This window comes from Neovison vison, chromosome 11, assembly GCF_020171115.1.
Source record: "Neovison vison isolate M4711 chromosome 11, ASM_NN_V1, whole genome shotgun sequence".
NCBI classification, from domain to species: domain Eukaryota; kingdom Metazoa; phylum Chordata; class Mammalia; order Carnivora; family Mustelidae; genus Neogale; species Neogale vison.
The window spans coordinates 24,292,771-24,303,367 of NC_058101.1; the positions used below are offsets into that span (position 1 = coordinate 24,292,771).

A 10,597-nucleotide genomic window follows, 5' to 3' on the forward strand; every position below is an offset into this window, starting at 1 on the left:
TCTGCACTGAGTGTGGAGCCCAACATGGGACTCAGTTCCATGACCACAAGATCATGACCTGAGCCAAAACCAAGAGTTGGATGCTTAACTGACTGAGCCACCAGGTGCCCCTCCAATTATTGATTTCTATAGTGTTCAAGTGAATTTCCATTTTCCCACTCTTTAACATCTTTGGCAGGTTCCACAATGTTCTGCCTTCTTTAAGTTATAAAAATTTCAGTCCATTTTGGTTTAAAAATTCAATCTCAGACTCAGTTTAATCTAATCTCCTACTTCATCTAAACCATGGGTTTAACCTGAAGCCTGGGGGATGTGGGGCAGGAGTTTATAAACTGCCTTTTCACTTTCCATCAGACCTAGCACTTTGGAATAGAGATGGAGGCGCTAGGCAAGGGGGTGGGGAATGGGGGAGAAAAAGTCTATCTTGAGATACAGACCTCATTTCTCTCCTGGCTCTACCGGTATATTTTCCCAGGGGTAGTGCTATTGTCCTTTTAGGTAGGATGATTCTGGGTGGAAACGTTCTGCGGTTTTCTGAACATTTAACATTTCTCCATCCCCAATAAAAATCCCCAATAGCATGTTCATCTGTATAACTTACTAGCTTCTTGACTTTGTGCAAGTTTCCTCACTTCTGTGTATCCCAATCTGCTCATCTAGAAAATGGGGAGAATAAAAGTACATTCTTCATAGGACTTTTGGGAGAATTAAATATGAACTTTGTGAAGGGCTTGATATAGTGCCTGGTATTTTCCAGCACTAAATGTTAGCTATGGTAATAATTACTGAAATGAGTGGTTTTATGAAATTGAACAAAGTTTCTCCTAAAACACAATCATTTATTAACATTTTTATTTATTTTTGTTTTGGTCTCTTTTCTACTGGTTTTAACATACCAAATGGCCTGGAAGTCAAGTCATGCAAACTTTGTGGCAAAACTGCCTTGTTCTATTCTACCATAGATTTTAACTGAATGGCAGATTTTCTGAGTTAACCTGATTGTTTTTGGGTTGAGGGGACATGAGCCTTCAATTCACCCATTTTAACCTCTTTTTCCAAATACTCTATCAGTTTTTCTTTTCCTTCAGTCTCCTCCAGGGAATTGCTTTTCTTACTTGAAGGGCAGAGGAAACAGAGCAGGTAATCGATGTCTGAATAAAGGTGATAGAAATGATGGTTGTTGAGATGAAAATGAAAATCAACACTTAACGTTGTCCTCCATGGTCTTTTAATGACTTGTGGCCAAAAGCATTATATTGTTTTTATAAAAGGGAACAAAATATACACTGGGTTTTGTTGAAATGCCAGGAAGAATGAAGCTTTTGAGAATAGGAAGCATTTTTCTATGGCTTTACCACTCCTGTGATTATGTTAATGCTGGGGAGGGTGAGCAGGGACCTTGGTACAATATGACGGCTATGAATCCTATCTCCTCCCATACTCACATTTTAGATTCCAAGCTTCGGTAACAAAATTGAATTAAAAGAGCTCCCTGAGCAGTGTGCTGTATACCTAACCCCATCTCTCACTATTTTTGTGCTCTCTCTTTTTATATCAAAGCACATTTTAGAAGATAGGGTCAAATAACTTATGTTGGTAATTGTATGCAAACTAAGAATCTGCACGTAGAAGTGAGATAGATAGAGAAAAATATTCTACATTTCATTCAACTTTTTAAAAAACTTAATACAAAAATAACTGGTTTAGGTCTTTAATTTGTTCCTGAAAAAAAATCTAAGCCATAGAAGTTTTTTTTTTTTTCCCCAATTTATTTATTTTCAGAAAAACAGTATTCATTATTTTTTCACCACACCCAGCGCTCCATGCAAGCTGTGCCCTCTATAATACCCACCACCTGGTACCCCAACCTCCCACCCCCCCGCCACTTCAAATCCCTCAGACTGTTTTTCAGAGTCCATAGTCTCTCATGGTTCACCTCCCCTTCCAATTTACCCAAATTCCCTACTACTCTCTAACGCCCCTTGTCCTCCATGCTATTGGTTATGCTCCACAAATGAGTGAAACCATATGATAATTGACTCTCTCTGCTTGACTGATTTCACTCAGCATAATCTCTTCCAGTCCCGTCCATGTTGCTACAAAAGTTGGATATTCGTCCTTTCTGATGGAGGCATAATACTCCATAGTGTATATGGACCACATCTTCCTTATCCATTCATCCGTTGAAGGGCATCTTGGTTCTTTCCATAGTTTGGCGACTGTGGCCATTGCTGCTATAAACATTGGGGTACAGATGGCCCTTCTTTTCACGACATCTGTATCTTTGGGGTAAATACCCAGGAGTGCAATTGCAGGGTCGTAGGGAAGCTCTATTTTTAATTTCTTGAGGAATCTCCACACTGTTCTCCAAAGAGGCTGCACCAACTTGCATTCCCACCAACAGTGGAAGAGGGTTCCCCTTTCTCCACATCCTCTCCAACACATGTTGTTTCCTGTTTTGTTAATTTTGGCCATTCTAACTGGTGTAAGGTGATATCTCAATGTGGTTTTAATTTGAATCTCCCTGAGGGCTAATGATGATGAGCATTTTTTCATGTGTCTGATAGCCATTTGTATGTCTTGATTGGAGAAGTGTCTGTTCATATCTTCTGCCCATTTTTTGATGTGTTTGTCTGTTTCGTGTGGGTTGAGTTTGAGGAGTTCATTATAGATCCTGGATATCAACCTTTTGTCTGTACTGTCATTTGCAAATATCTTCTCCCATTCCGTGGGTTGCCTCTTTGTTTTTTTGACTGTTTCCTTTGCTGTGCAGAAGCTTTTGATTTTGATGAAGTCCCAGAAGTTTATTTTCGCTTTTGTTTCCTTTGCCTTTGGAGATGTATCTTGAAAGAAGTTGCTGTGGCTGATATCGAAGAGATTACTGCCTATGTTCTCCTCTAAGATTCTGATAGATTCCTGTCTCACGTTGAGGTCTTTTATCCATTTTGAGTTGATCTTTGTGTACGGTGTAAGAGAATGGTCGAGTTTCATTCTTCTACATATAGCTGTCCAGTTTTCCCAGCACCATTTATTGAAGAGACTGTCTTTTTTCCACTGTATATTTTTTCCTATTTTGTCGAAGATTAATTGACCATAGAGTTGAGGGTCCATATCAGGGCTCTCTACTCTGTTCCACTGGTCTATGTGTCTGTTTTTATGCCAGTACCATGCTGTCTTGGTGATCACAGCTTTGTAATAAAGCTTGAAATCAGGTAAGGTGATGCCGCCAGCTTTATTTTTGTTTTTCAACATTTCCTTAGCGATTCGGGGTCTCTTCTGATTCCATACAAATTTTAGGATTATTTGCTCCAGCTCTTTGAAGAATGCCGGTGGAATTTTGATCGGAATGGCATTAAAAGTATAGATTGCTCTAGGCAGTATAGACATTTTAACAATGTTTATTCTTCCGATCCAAGAGCATGGAATTAAGCCATAGAAGTTTTGAAGTAAATTTTATCACCTGAAGTATTGGGGAGGGGGAGGACCTATTTTCTGAGTCACTTGCTAGCAGAAGAAATTCCTTTTTCATAGAGGGGGACCAGTTATTAGAAATCAGACGTGCAGGATGCTGGGTAGTTCAGTTGGCTAATCATCTGCCTTCAGCTCAGTTCATGACCCCAGGGTCCGGAATCGAGTCCTGCATCAGCCTCCTGGCTCAGCAAGGACCCTGCTTTTCCCTCCCTTTCCTTGTATGCTCTTTCTCTCTCTCAGACAAACAAATAAAATCTTTTAAAAAAATAAAGTAAATTTTAAAAAGTAAAAAAAGGAATCAGCCTTGTAACTGGTACTACACGGGTTGCTTGGTGATGGTTTTTTGGATCGCCTGAAATTACAGTATGGTTAATCCTACTTAGCTACCAGTGAGCTTGGCATACAGTAGGCACATAATAAATGTCTGATAATGGAATGAAGAAATGATACACACTGTCCATTGCTCAAAGCATCTGTGGCTTTCTCTGTTCATCAAGCTGACTTCTATCAGGTGTTTTGTTTTTGTTTTGTTTTGTTTTGACTTTCATTGACCTTTATTAAATGAAGGACTCTAGGGGCAAGCAGAAGGGTCAAGAGTAACAGCAGGAGCAAATATAAAAGTATAAAATCTAAAGTGTAGCACTGGGGAATGTGTGCAGGATTGAACCATGCCCACAGAGACCTTGGGGGCACAAGGCTGAGAACTAGCCATAGCCCATCCTCTAAGGGAATCTGAAGAGCACGTGCAGGGCTCTTGACTGGGGGTGGAAGTGGCTTGAATGGGGCCCAACCTTGGGCCTTGAAGTAGGAGACGAGTTGTGTGGGTACTTCTGCAAGCACAGTCTGTGCCAGTGACTCCCAATGGGGGAATTCTGGAAGTGGTGGTAGGACACAAACTGCACTATGTCACAGGCAGCTGCCACCCCAGAGCATGCATGCAAGGGTCCACCATCAGCATCCAGATGCTCCATGGCCTTGAAGTCAGCACCACCCACACCTACGATGATCATTGACATGGGCAGGTGAGAGGCATGCACCACAGCCTCACATGTGGCCTCCACATCTGTCACAGCACCATTAGTCAGCAGCAACAGCACGAAGTGTTGCAAGGCAGTCCTCTGATATGCAGCCTGGGTTGCCAACCTAGCCAATGGTTGATGATGGGTACAAAGTTGGTGGTGCTATAGAGGCGAACTTGGGGCAGGGCTTGGTGGTAAGCATCCACAATGCCCTGGAAGCCTGTGCAGTAGGGGTTACTGCAGTCAAAGTTCAAGGAAAATTCATGGGAGACCTGCTAATCAGGGGGTACCTGGGCCCCAAATCCAAATGCTGGGATAGCTTGTCTGAATCATAGTCCTGAATTATGCTGCCCACACTCCACAGTGCTGTCAGGTACTCATTGACCCCTGCTGGGCTCAGGTAGTACAGGGAGTTGGAGGAGGAAGGATCTCCATTGGAGCCCGTGAAGTCAATGTCTACAGTGAAGTTAATTTGACAGCCTCGCATCACGTAGTCCAGGAACGAATACAGTGTTTTTAGCTGGCAAATCTTGACACAAACAGTCACAGTGTTCTTGCAGATTTTCTTTTTCTGCTTTTTCTCAGGGTGGATCCAGTCAAACTCAGCGGGGACTGCTTGCAGCTGGGCCAAGCTGGTGTAGAAGGTACCAATAAGATCATGTGAACCATCACTGTCATAATCTGAGCATCGCACCTGGATGGGTGTGCTGGGATCTCCCCCACAGAAATGCTGAAGGGGAACAGAGAAGTGTTTCCATGTAAGATTCTAGTTGTTCTTGATTACCTCAGATCTGTATGCCAGGTGCCATTTCCCATCACCTTGATGGAAGAACTCCAAGAATGGATCCAATTTCTCCAGGAAGTCCTTATCTAGGTTTATGGCCTCCACCTCCATGGTCACTATACGACTATCCTTCATCTTCTGAGTGGATCCCTCTTCTAGGGAACACTCAGCCCCTCCTAGGAAGTCATTCCCCAGCTCATTATGTCTATGTCATAAATGCCAAATCAGAGCTTCCGGACTGTTTCAAAGTGGTACTCAAGTTGCAGTCTTGGAGAACTTGGGGCTCGAACAGTTCCGTACTCGCTCAGTTCGCCAAGCTCAGTCCAGCTTCCCCTTCCCACATCCTGTAAAAGGATGCAGAATGGGTCAGACTTGGAGCCGATGTCCTTGTCAATGAGGTGGTCACAGGAAATGGATAGCTGAACCAAGGTCACGCAGTGGGCCATCTCCTTCGCCACGTCACAAAATGGCCACCAGCCTTGTTTGTGTTTTTTTAAAATTGCATCAACCTCTGCAGTTGTAGCTGCTTCTTTTTTTTTTTCCCTTATTCACTTTTGGGAGACAAAACCTACTCTTTCTAACTAGCGAGTTGGCCTTCCTATCTGCGAGAGAGGACCAGGTAAGCTGAATTTCATGGATTGTGGCCATGAAAAGTTAAGTTCTGACTCTTAGTTATTGAAAAATGTTCTATGTTTGGTAATAATATAGTTCTGTTGCACCTTTTTTTTTTTTTAAAGCTTTTATTTATTTATTTGACAGACAGAGATCACAAGTAGGCAGAGGCACGCGGTAGAGGGGACGGGCGGGAAGCAGGCTCCCGGCCAAACAGAGAGCCCAATTCGGGGCTCCATCCCAGGACTCTGGGATCATGACCTGAGCCAAAGGCAGATGCTGTAACCCACTGAGCCACTCAGGTGCTCCCTGTCACACCTTTGTTAAAGGTCATCAATATTTTGAATTCTTGGTGATTTGTGATGGTGGAAAATTACACATTTTGAATAAATCTTGAAAATCTAGCTTTTGAGTCACAGATTTTTTAAATAAGATTTTATTTATTCTTTTGTCAGAGAGAGAATGCACAAGCAGAGGGAACAGCAGGTAGAGGGAGGAGCAGGCACCCTGCTGAACAAGGAGCCTGATGTGGGACTGGATCCCAGGACCCCAGGATCATGACCTGAGCTGAAGGCAGATGCTTAACTGACTGAGCCACCTAGGTGTCCCAAGTTATAGGTTTCTGAATCAATAATTTAATAAAAGCCTGAGTGTTTGAGTTAGTTGCTATAATTAAACTCTGCTGATTAGAGGGAAAAATTATTACTCACTGAGGGGTGACTACTTTTTGGCTTTAGGAGAAAAGAGCTTGTGGTCTTAATGCACTTTTGATCAAATTTGTCTCCTTTTTAGGAACAAACATGTTTGACGATTTTACCCAAGAGCTTAGAGCCAACAAGGAGATTTCCTTTTATTTTTTATTTTTCCAAATTTGAAAGAAAAGCTTCCCACCCAGAGTCTAGAGACTAGCTTTGTCAGGTGTACTAGCCTTGTGAAATCTGGAATTGTCAATCTGTGAATGTATAGAAAAAAATCTTGGCTTATCTATGACTGTCTTTCATTTTTCATTTTCCAGTACTCGGTGGTCAGGGTGAGAGTTTGTAGTATTGTCTTTGGAAGTTTCCAGTGCCATTTCTTGTTTTCATTCCCATCTTACTTTCAAGGGATTATAGAATATATATTTCTTTTTTAAAAATTTCAATTCAATTAATTAACATATAGTGTATTATTAGTTTCAGAGGTAGAGGTCAGTGATTCATCAGTTGCATATAACACCCAGTGTTCATTACATCACGTGCCCTCCTTAATGCCCATCACCTATTACTCCATCTGCCCACCCACCTCCTCTCCAGCAACCCTCGGATGTTTCCTATGGTTAAGAGTATCTTGTGTTTTGTCTCCCTCTCTGATTTCATCTTATTTTGTTTTTGTCTCCATTCCCCTATGATCATCTGTTTTGTTTCTTAAATTCCACATGGAACACTGGGTGTGGTACATAAACATGAATCTTGGAACACTGGAAAAAAATTAAATTAAAAAAAATCCCACACGAGTGAAATCACATGATAATTATCCTTCTCTGATTGGCTTATTTCATTTAGCATAATACCCTCTAGTTCCATCCATGTCATTGCAGATGGTTAAGATTTCATTATTTTTGATGGCTGAGTAATATTCCATTGTAAAATATGGAAAGAGCCCAGATGTCCATTGACAGATGAATGGATATAGAATATATATTTCTGTAGTCTTTCCTTGTTTTTAAACATCCCCCCCCCAACTATTTCCCTGTCCCTAACTCTATGAAGTTTCAAGCGATAAACTGTCAGGGGAAAAATTGATGGATGAACAGAAAGAAAAATGAATCCAATTTACATTTAAAATGTCCAGTTGAAGCTTTGAAACTAAGAAAAAATACCTAAAATAAACTGAGGCTTTCAGGTAAAAATTATATCATTGTTATTATTTTTAATGGTGATAGCAATAATCAATGGCTAACACATGTGGAAAAATCTAAACGTGTTTTCTATCAGAAGCAAATTTTAAAGTGGATGATCAATAAAGTAAAACTGCTTGCTATCTTAATCTTGTTATTATTGTATAGTACTGGGTCATCTTTGTAAAGTAGTGGTGTTTGTGTGTACTTACTTCAAAGGAGATGTCAATTTGAGAATAATAACTATTGAGATGTTATTAGTTCTTATGATTGCCATAGAATAGGTAATAAATCAAATTTTTCTGAACTTCAAAATTAAAATGAATGAATGGGCTTATAGAAAATAATTCTAATCAGGAACATTTATTGAAGGGTTATGGCATGTCAGGTATAGAATAAATGCTCTCTTTGTATTATTTCATCTAATTATTTCAATAATCCAATGCCACAGGGAGTCCTATTACTCTATGTGGTAGATGAGGAAATTGAGGTTTATGAATTATATAACTTGTCCAGGTAATGGAGGTAAGGTAATGATGACAAGCTAGATGGAATAGTATCTGTTATCAAATGCTTTTTCTATGCCAGAGATTTTCACATATGTTATTGAGTTTAATCTTTAAGATAATTCTGTGGGGTAAGGCATGGATATTCCCACTTTACAGATAAGGAAATTGACTTTCAGCAATGTAAGGTACCTTGCTCAAGGCAATGCAGGTAGAAAGTGATGAAGGTATCCAAATCTTCTGACTCCAAAGCAGAAATGGGTCTCAAATTGTTAAAATGGGGACACCTGGAAGTCATTGTCTTTGTAGATTGCAATTAGGAACACCATGCTCTTTTTGGGACATGGGAGAAAGAATGGTATATTTACTTCCATCATAGACTGAGTACAACTTTAGTAACAAAAAATAATCTACATGTAAGATATAAAAAAAAGAGCTTGTGGCATTGATCCAAGGATGCTACCCAGCTCACCCTTCAAGACAGAACCTACTGTGGGGAAAGCAGTGAGCCATAAGCTGTTGCACATTTGGGGTCAGCTCCAGCACTCACGCAAAAGCCAAGTCCCAGCCAGTGACTGGGCATGACAGAGATACAAGAGCTGGGCTATTTCTGTTTCAACGTGGAAATTCTCAATGGGCAATCTTCACTCTGACCTTCTTATGAGGCTGGCTGGGATTTTCACAGAGGTCACTGTAGTCTGAGTCTCTTGCTATAAAGTCATTCTTCCCTCCCTCTCTCCTGTCACAGGTGTCAGACGAGAAACATGATCTGGAGTTTCTTTTTCTTGACCTGCAGGAGCAGGAGCAGGTCCTTCTCCCCTTTGTCTTTCATAAGCATTTCCCCCAATACACCTATTTATTATATTTCTAATTCTGCTTTCTGGAGTTCCTATTTCTGGGAGTCCCCCAAATCATGCAAAATCTAAAACACTATTGTCTGTGAAAAAATAACAATGAGCCATTGAACTAATTGTTGTTTATTAATATTTGTTTGCTATTTTATTATTCATTTTGTCACTTGCTAGTATTTTCCAGCAGTAGGTGATAATACCAACAGCTTAAGAAAAAGTTATAAAAAGGCAAGCACTTTAAAAGTGGAGATAATCTGGGGCGCCTGGGTGGCTCAGTGGGTTAAGCCTCTGCCTTTGGCTCAGGTCATGATCCTGGGTCCTGGAATAGAGCCCCGCATCCGGCTCTCTGCTCAGCAGGGAGCCTGCTTCCCCCCCCCCCCCCGCCTGCCTCTCTGCCTACTTGTGATCTCTCTCTGTCAAATAAATAAAATAAAAATCTTTATTTAAAAAAAATGAAGATAATCTATTCATGAGTCTAGTTTTTTGGGGGAAGAGACTGCCATTATCTTATGTAGTTATCTCATATCTTTGTTAAACTCGTTAATAAGATAATCAAAATATAATCATGTGGGGTTTTTAATTTTGCAAACTCAGAAATTGATTTTCTTCTCAGTTATGGATGAACTGACCAAGGAAGATTGATTCATGTCAACTAAATTCACACTAAACTAATTTCTAAACCCAAATTCCAGCTAACTGATTTATAAGGAGACATATATGAGTCCCAATCAATTAATAGAGGCACCACTTGTATAGTTTGTTATAAAGTACTTATTATTATCGTCCTTATAATTGCTATTACAGATACCATTACTATCAAACAGAGATAGGTTGACTAGTAATCAGAATTTAGGTAGTCTGAACCGTGTTGATGACATAAAGACAAATCATTCTTTTACTTGACATTTTCAACTTAAATTTTTATTATTTTTTCTTCTTTGTAAAAGCAGTATATATCATTGTAGAAAACAGAAAGTACAGACAAGCCAACAACAAAGCAAAATAAGACAAACAACAAAGAAACTATTTATAATCTCACTACTCAGAGGTTATTCCTGTTAATATTTTGGTGTGTATTTTTCCCATCATTACTTACTAGGCATACCTAAAAATATTTAAATACACCATACCATACGCATTCTTTTATATCTTGTCTTTTTACTCAGCAATATAACTTCAACATTTTTTCATTGTTTTAAATATTCCTCTGCTACTTTTGGGTTATATCCTAAATATTCGTAACTACTTTGGGGTTATATCATGTACCAAGGTTATGATCTTTTGCCTTAGAAAAGTGAACATGTACATAAAATGTTGCATACAAATTTTGGGAATTTTATTGCCTAAAAACTGTGTATATATTTCCTATCTCGGCCTTTAACACTGTAGACTGCTACATAGCATTCTAACCAGTTTAAGTTAATATTATAATGTATTTAATCAGATTCCTGTGGTTGTCTTTTCCCTATTATCAACAA

The 10,597-nt window shown here is 39.7% G+C and overlaps 1 pseudogene; it reads right to left on the minus strand.

Annotated features, from left to right (window-relative positions):
* Positions 1–3,978: 3,978 nt before the first annotated feature.
* On the minus strand, positions 3,979–5,740 carry LOC122890193 (annotated as a pseudogene).
* Between the last annotated feature and the right edge of the window lie 4,857 nt (positions 5,741–10,597).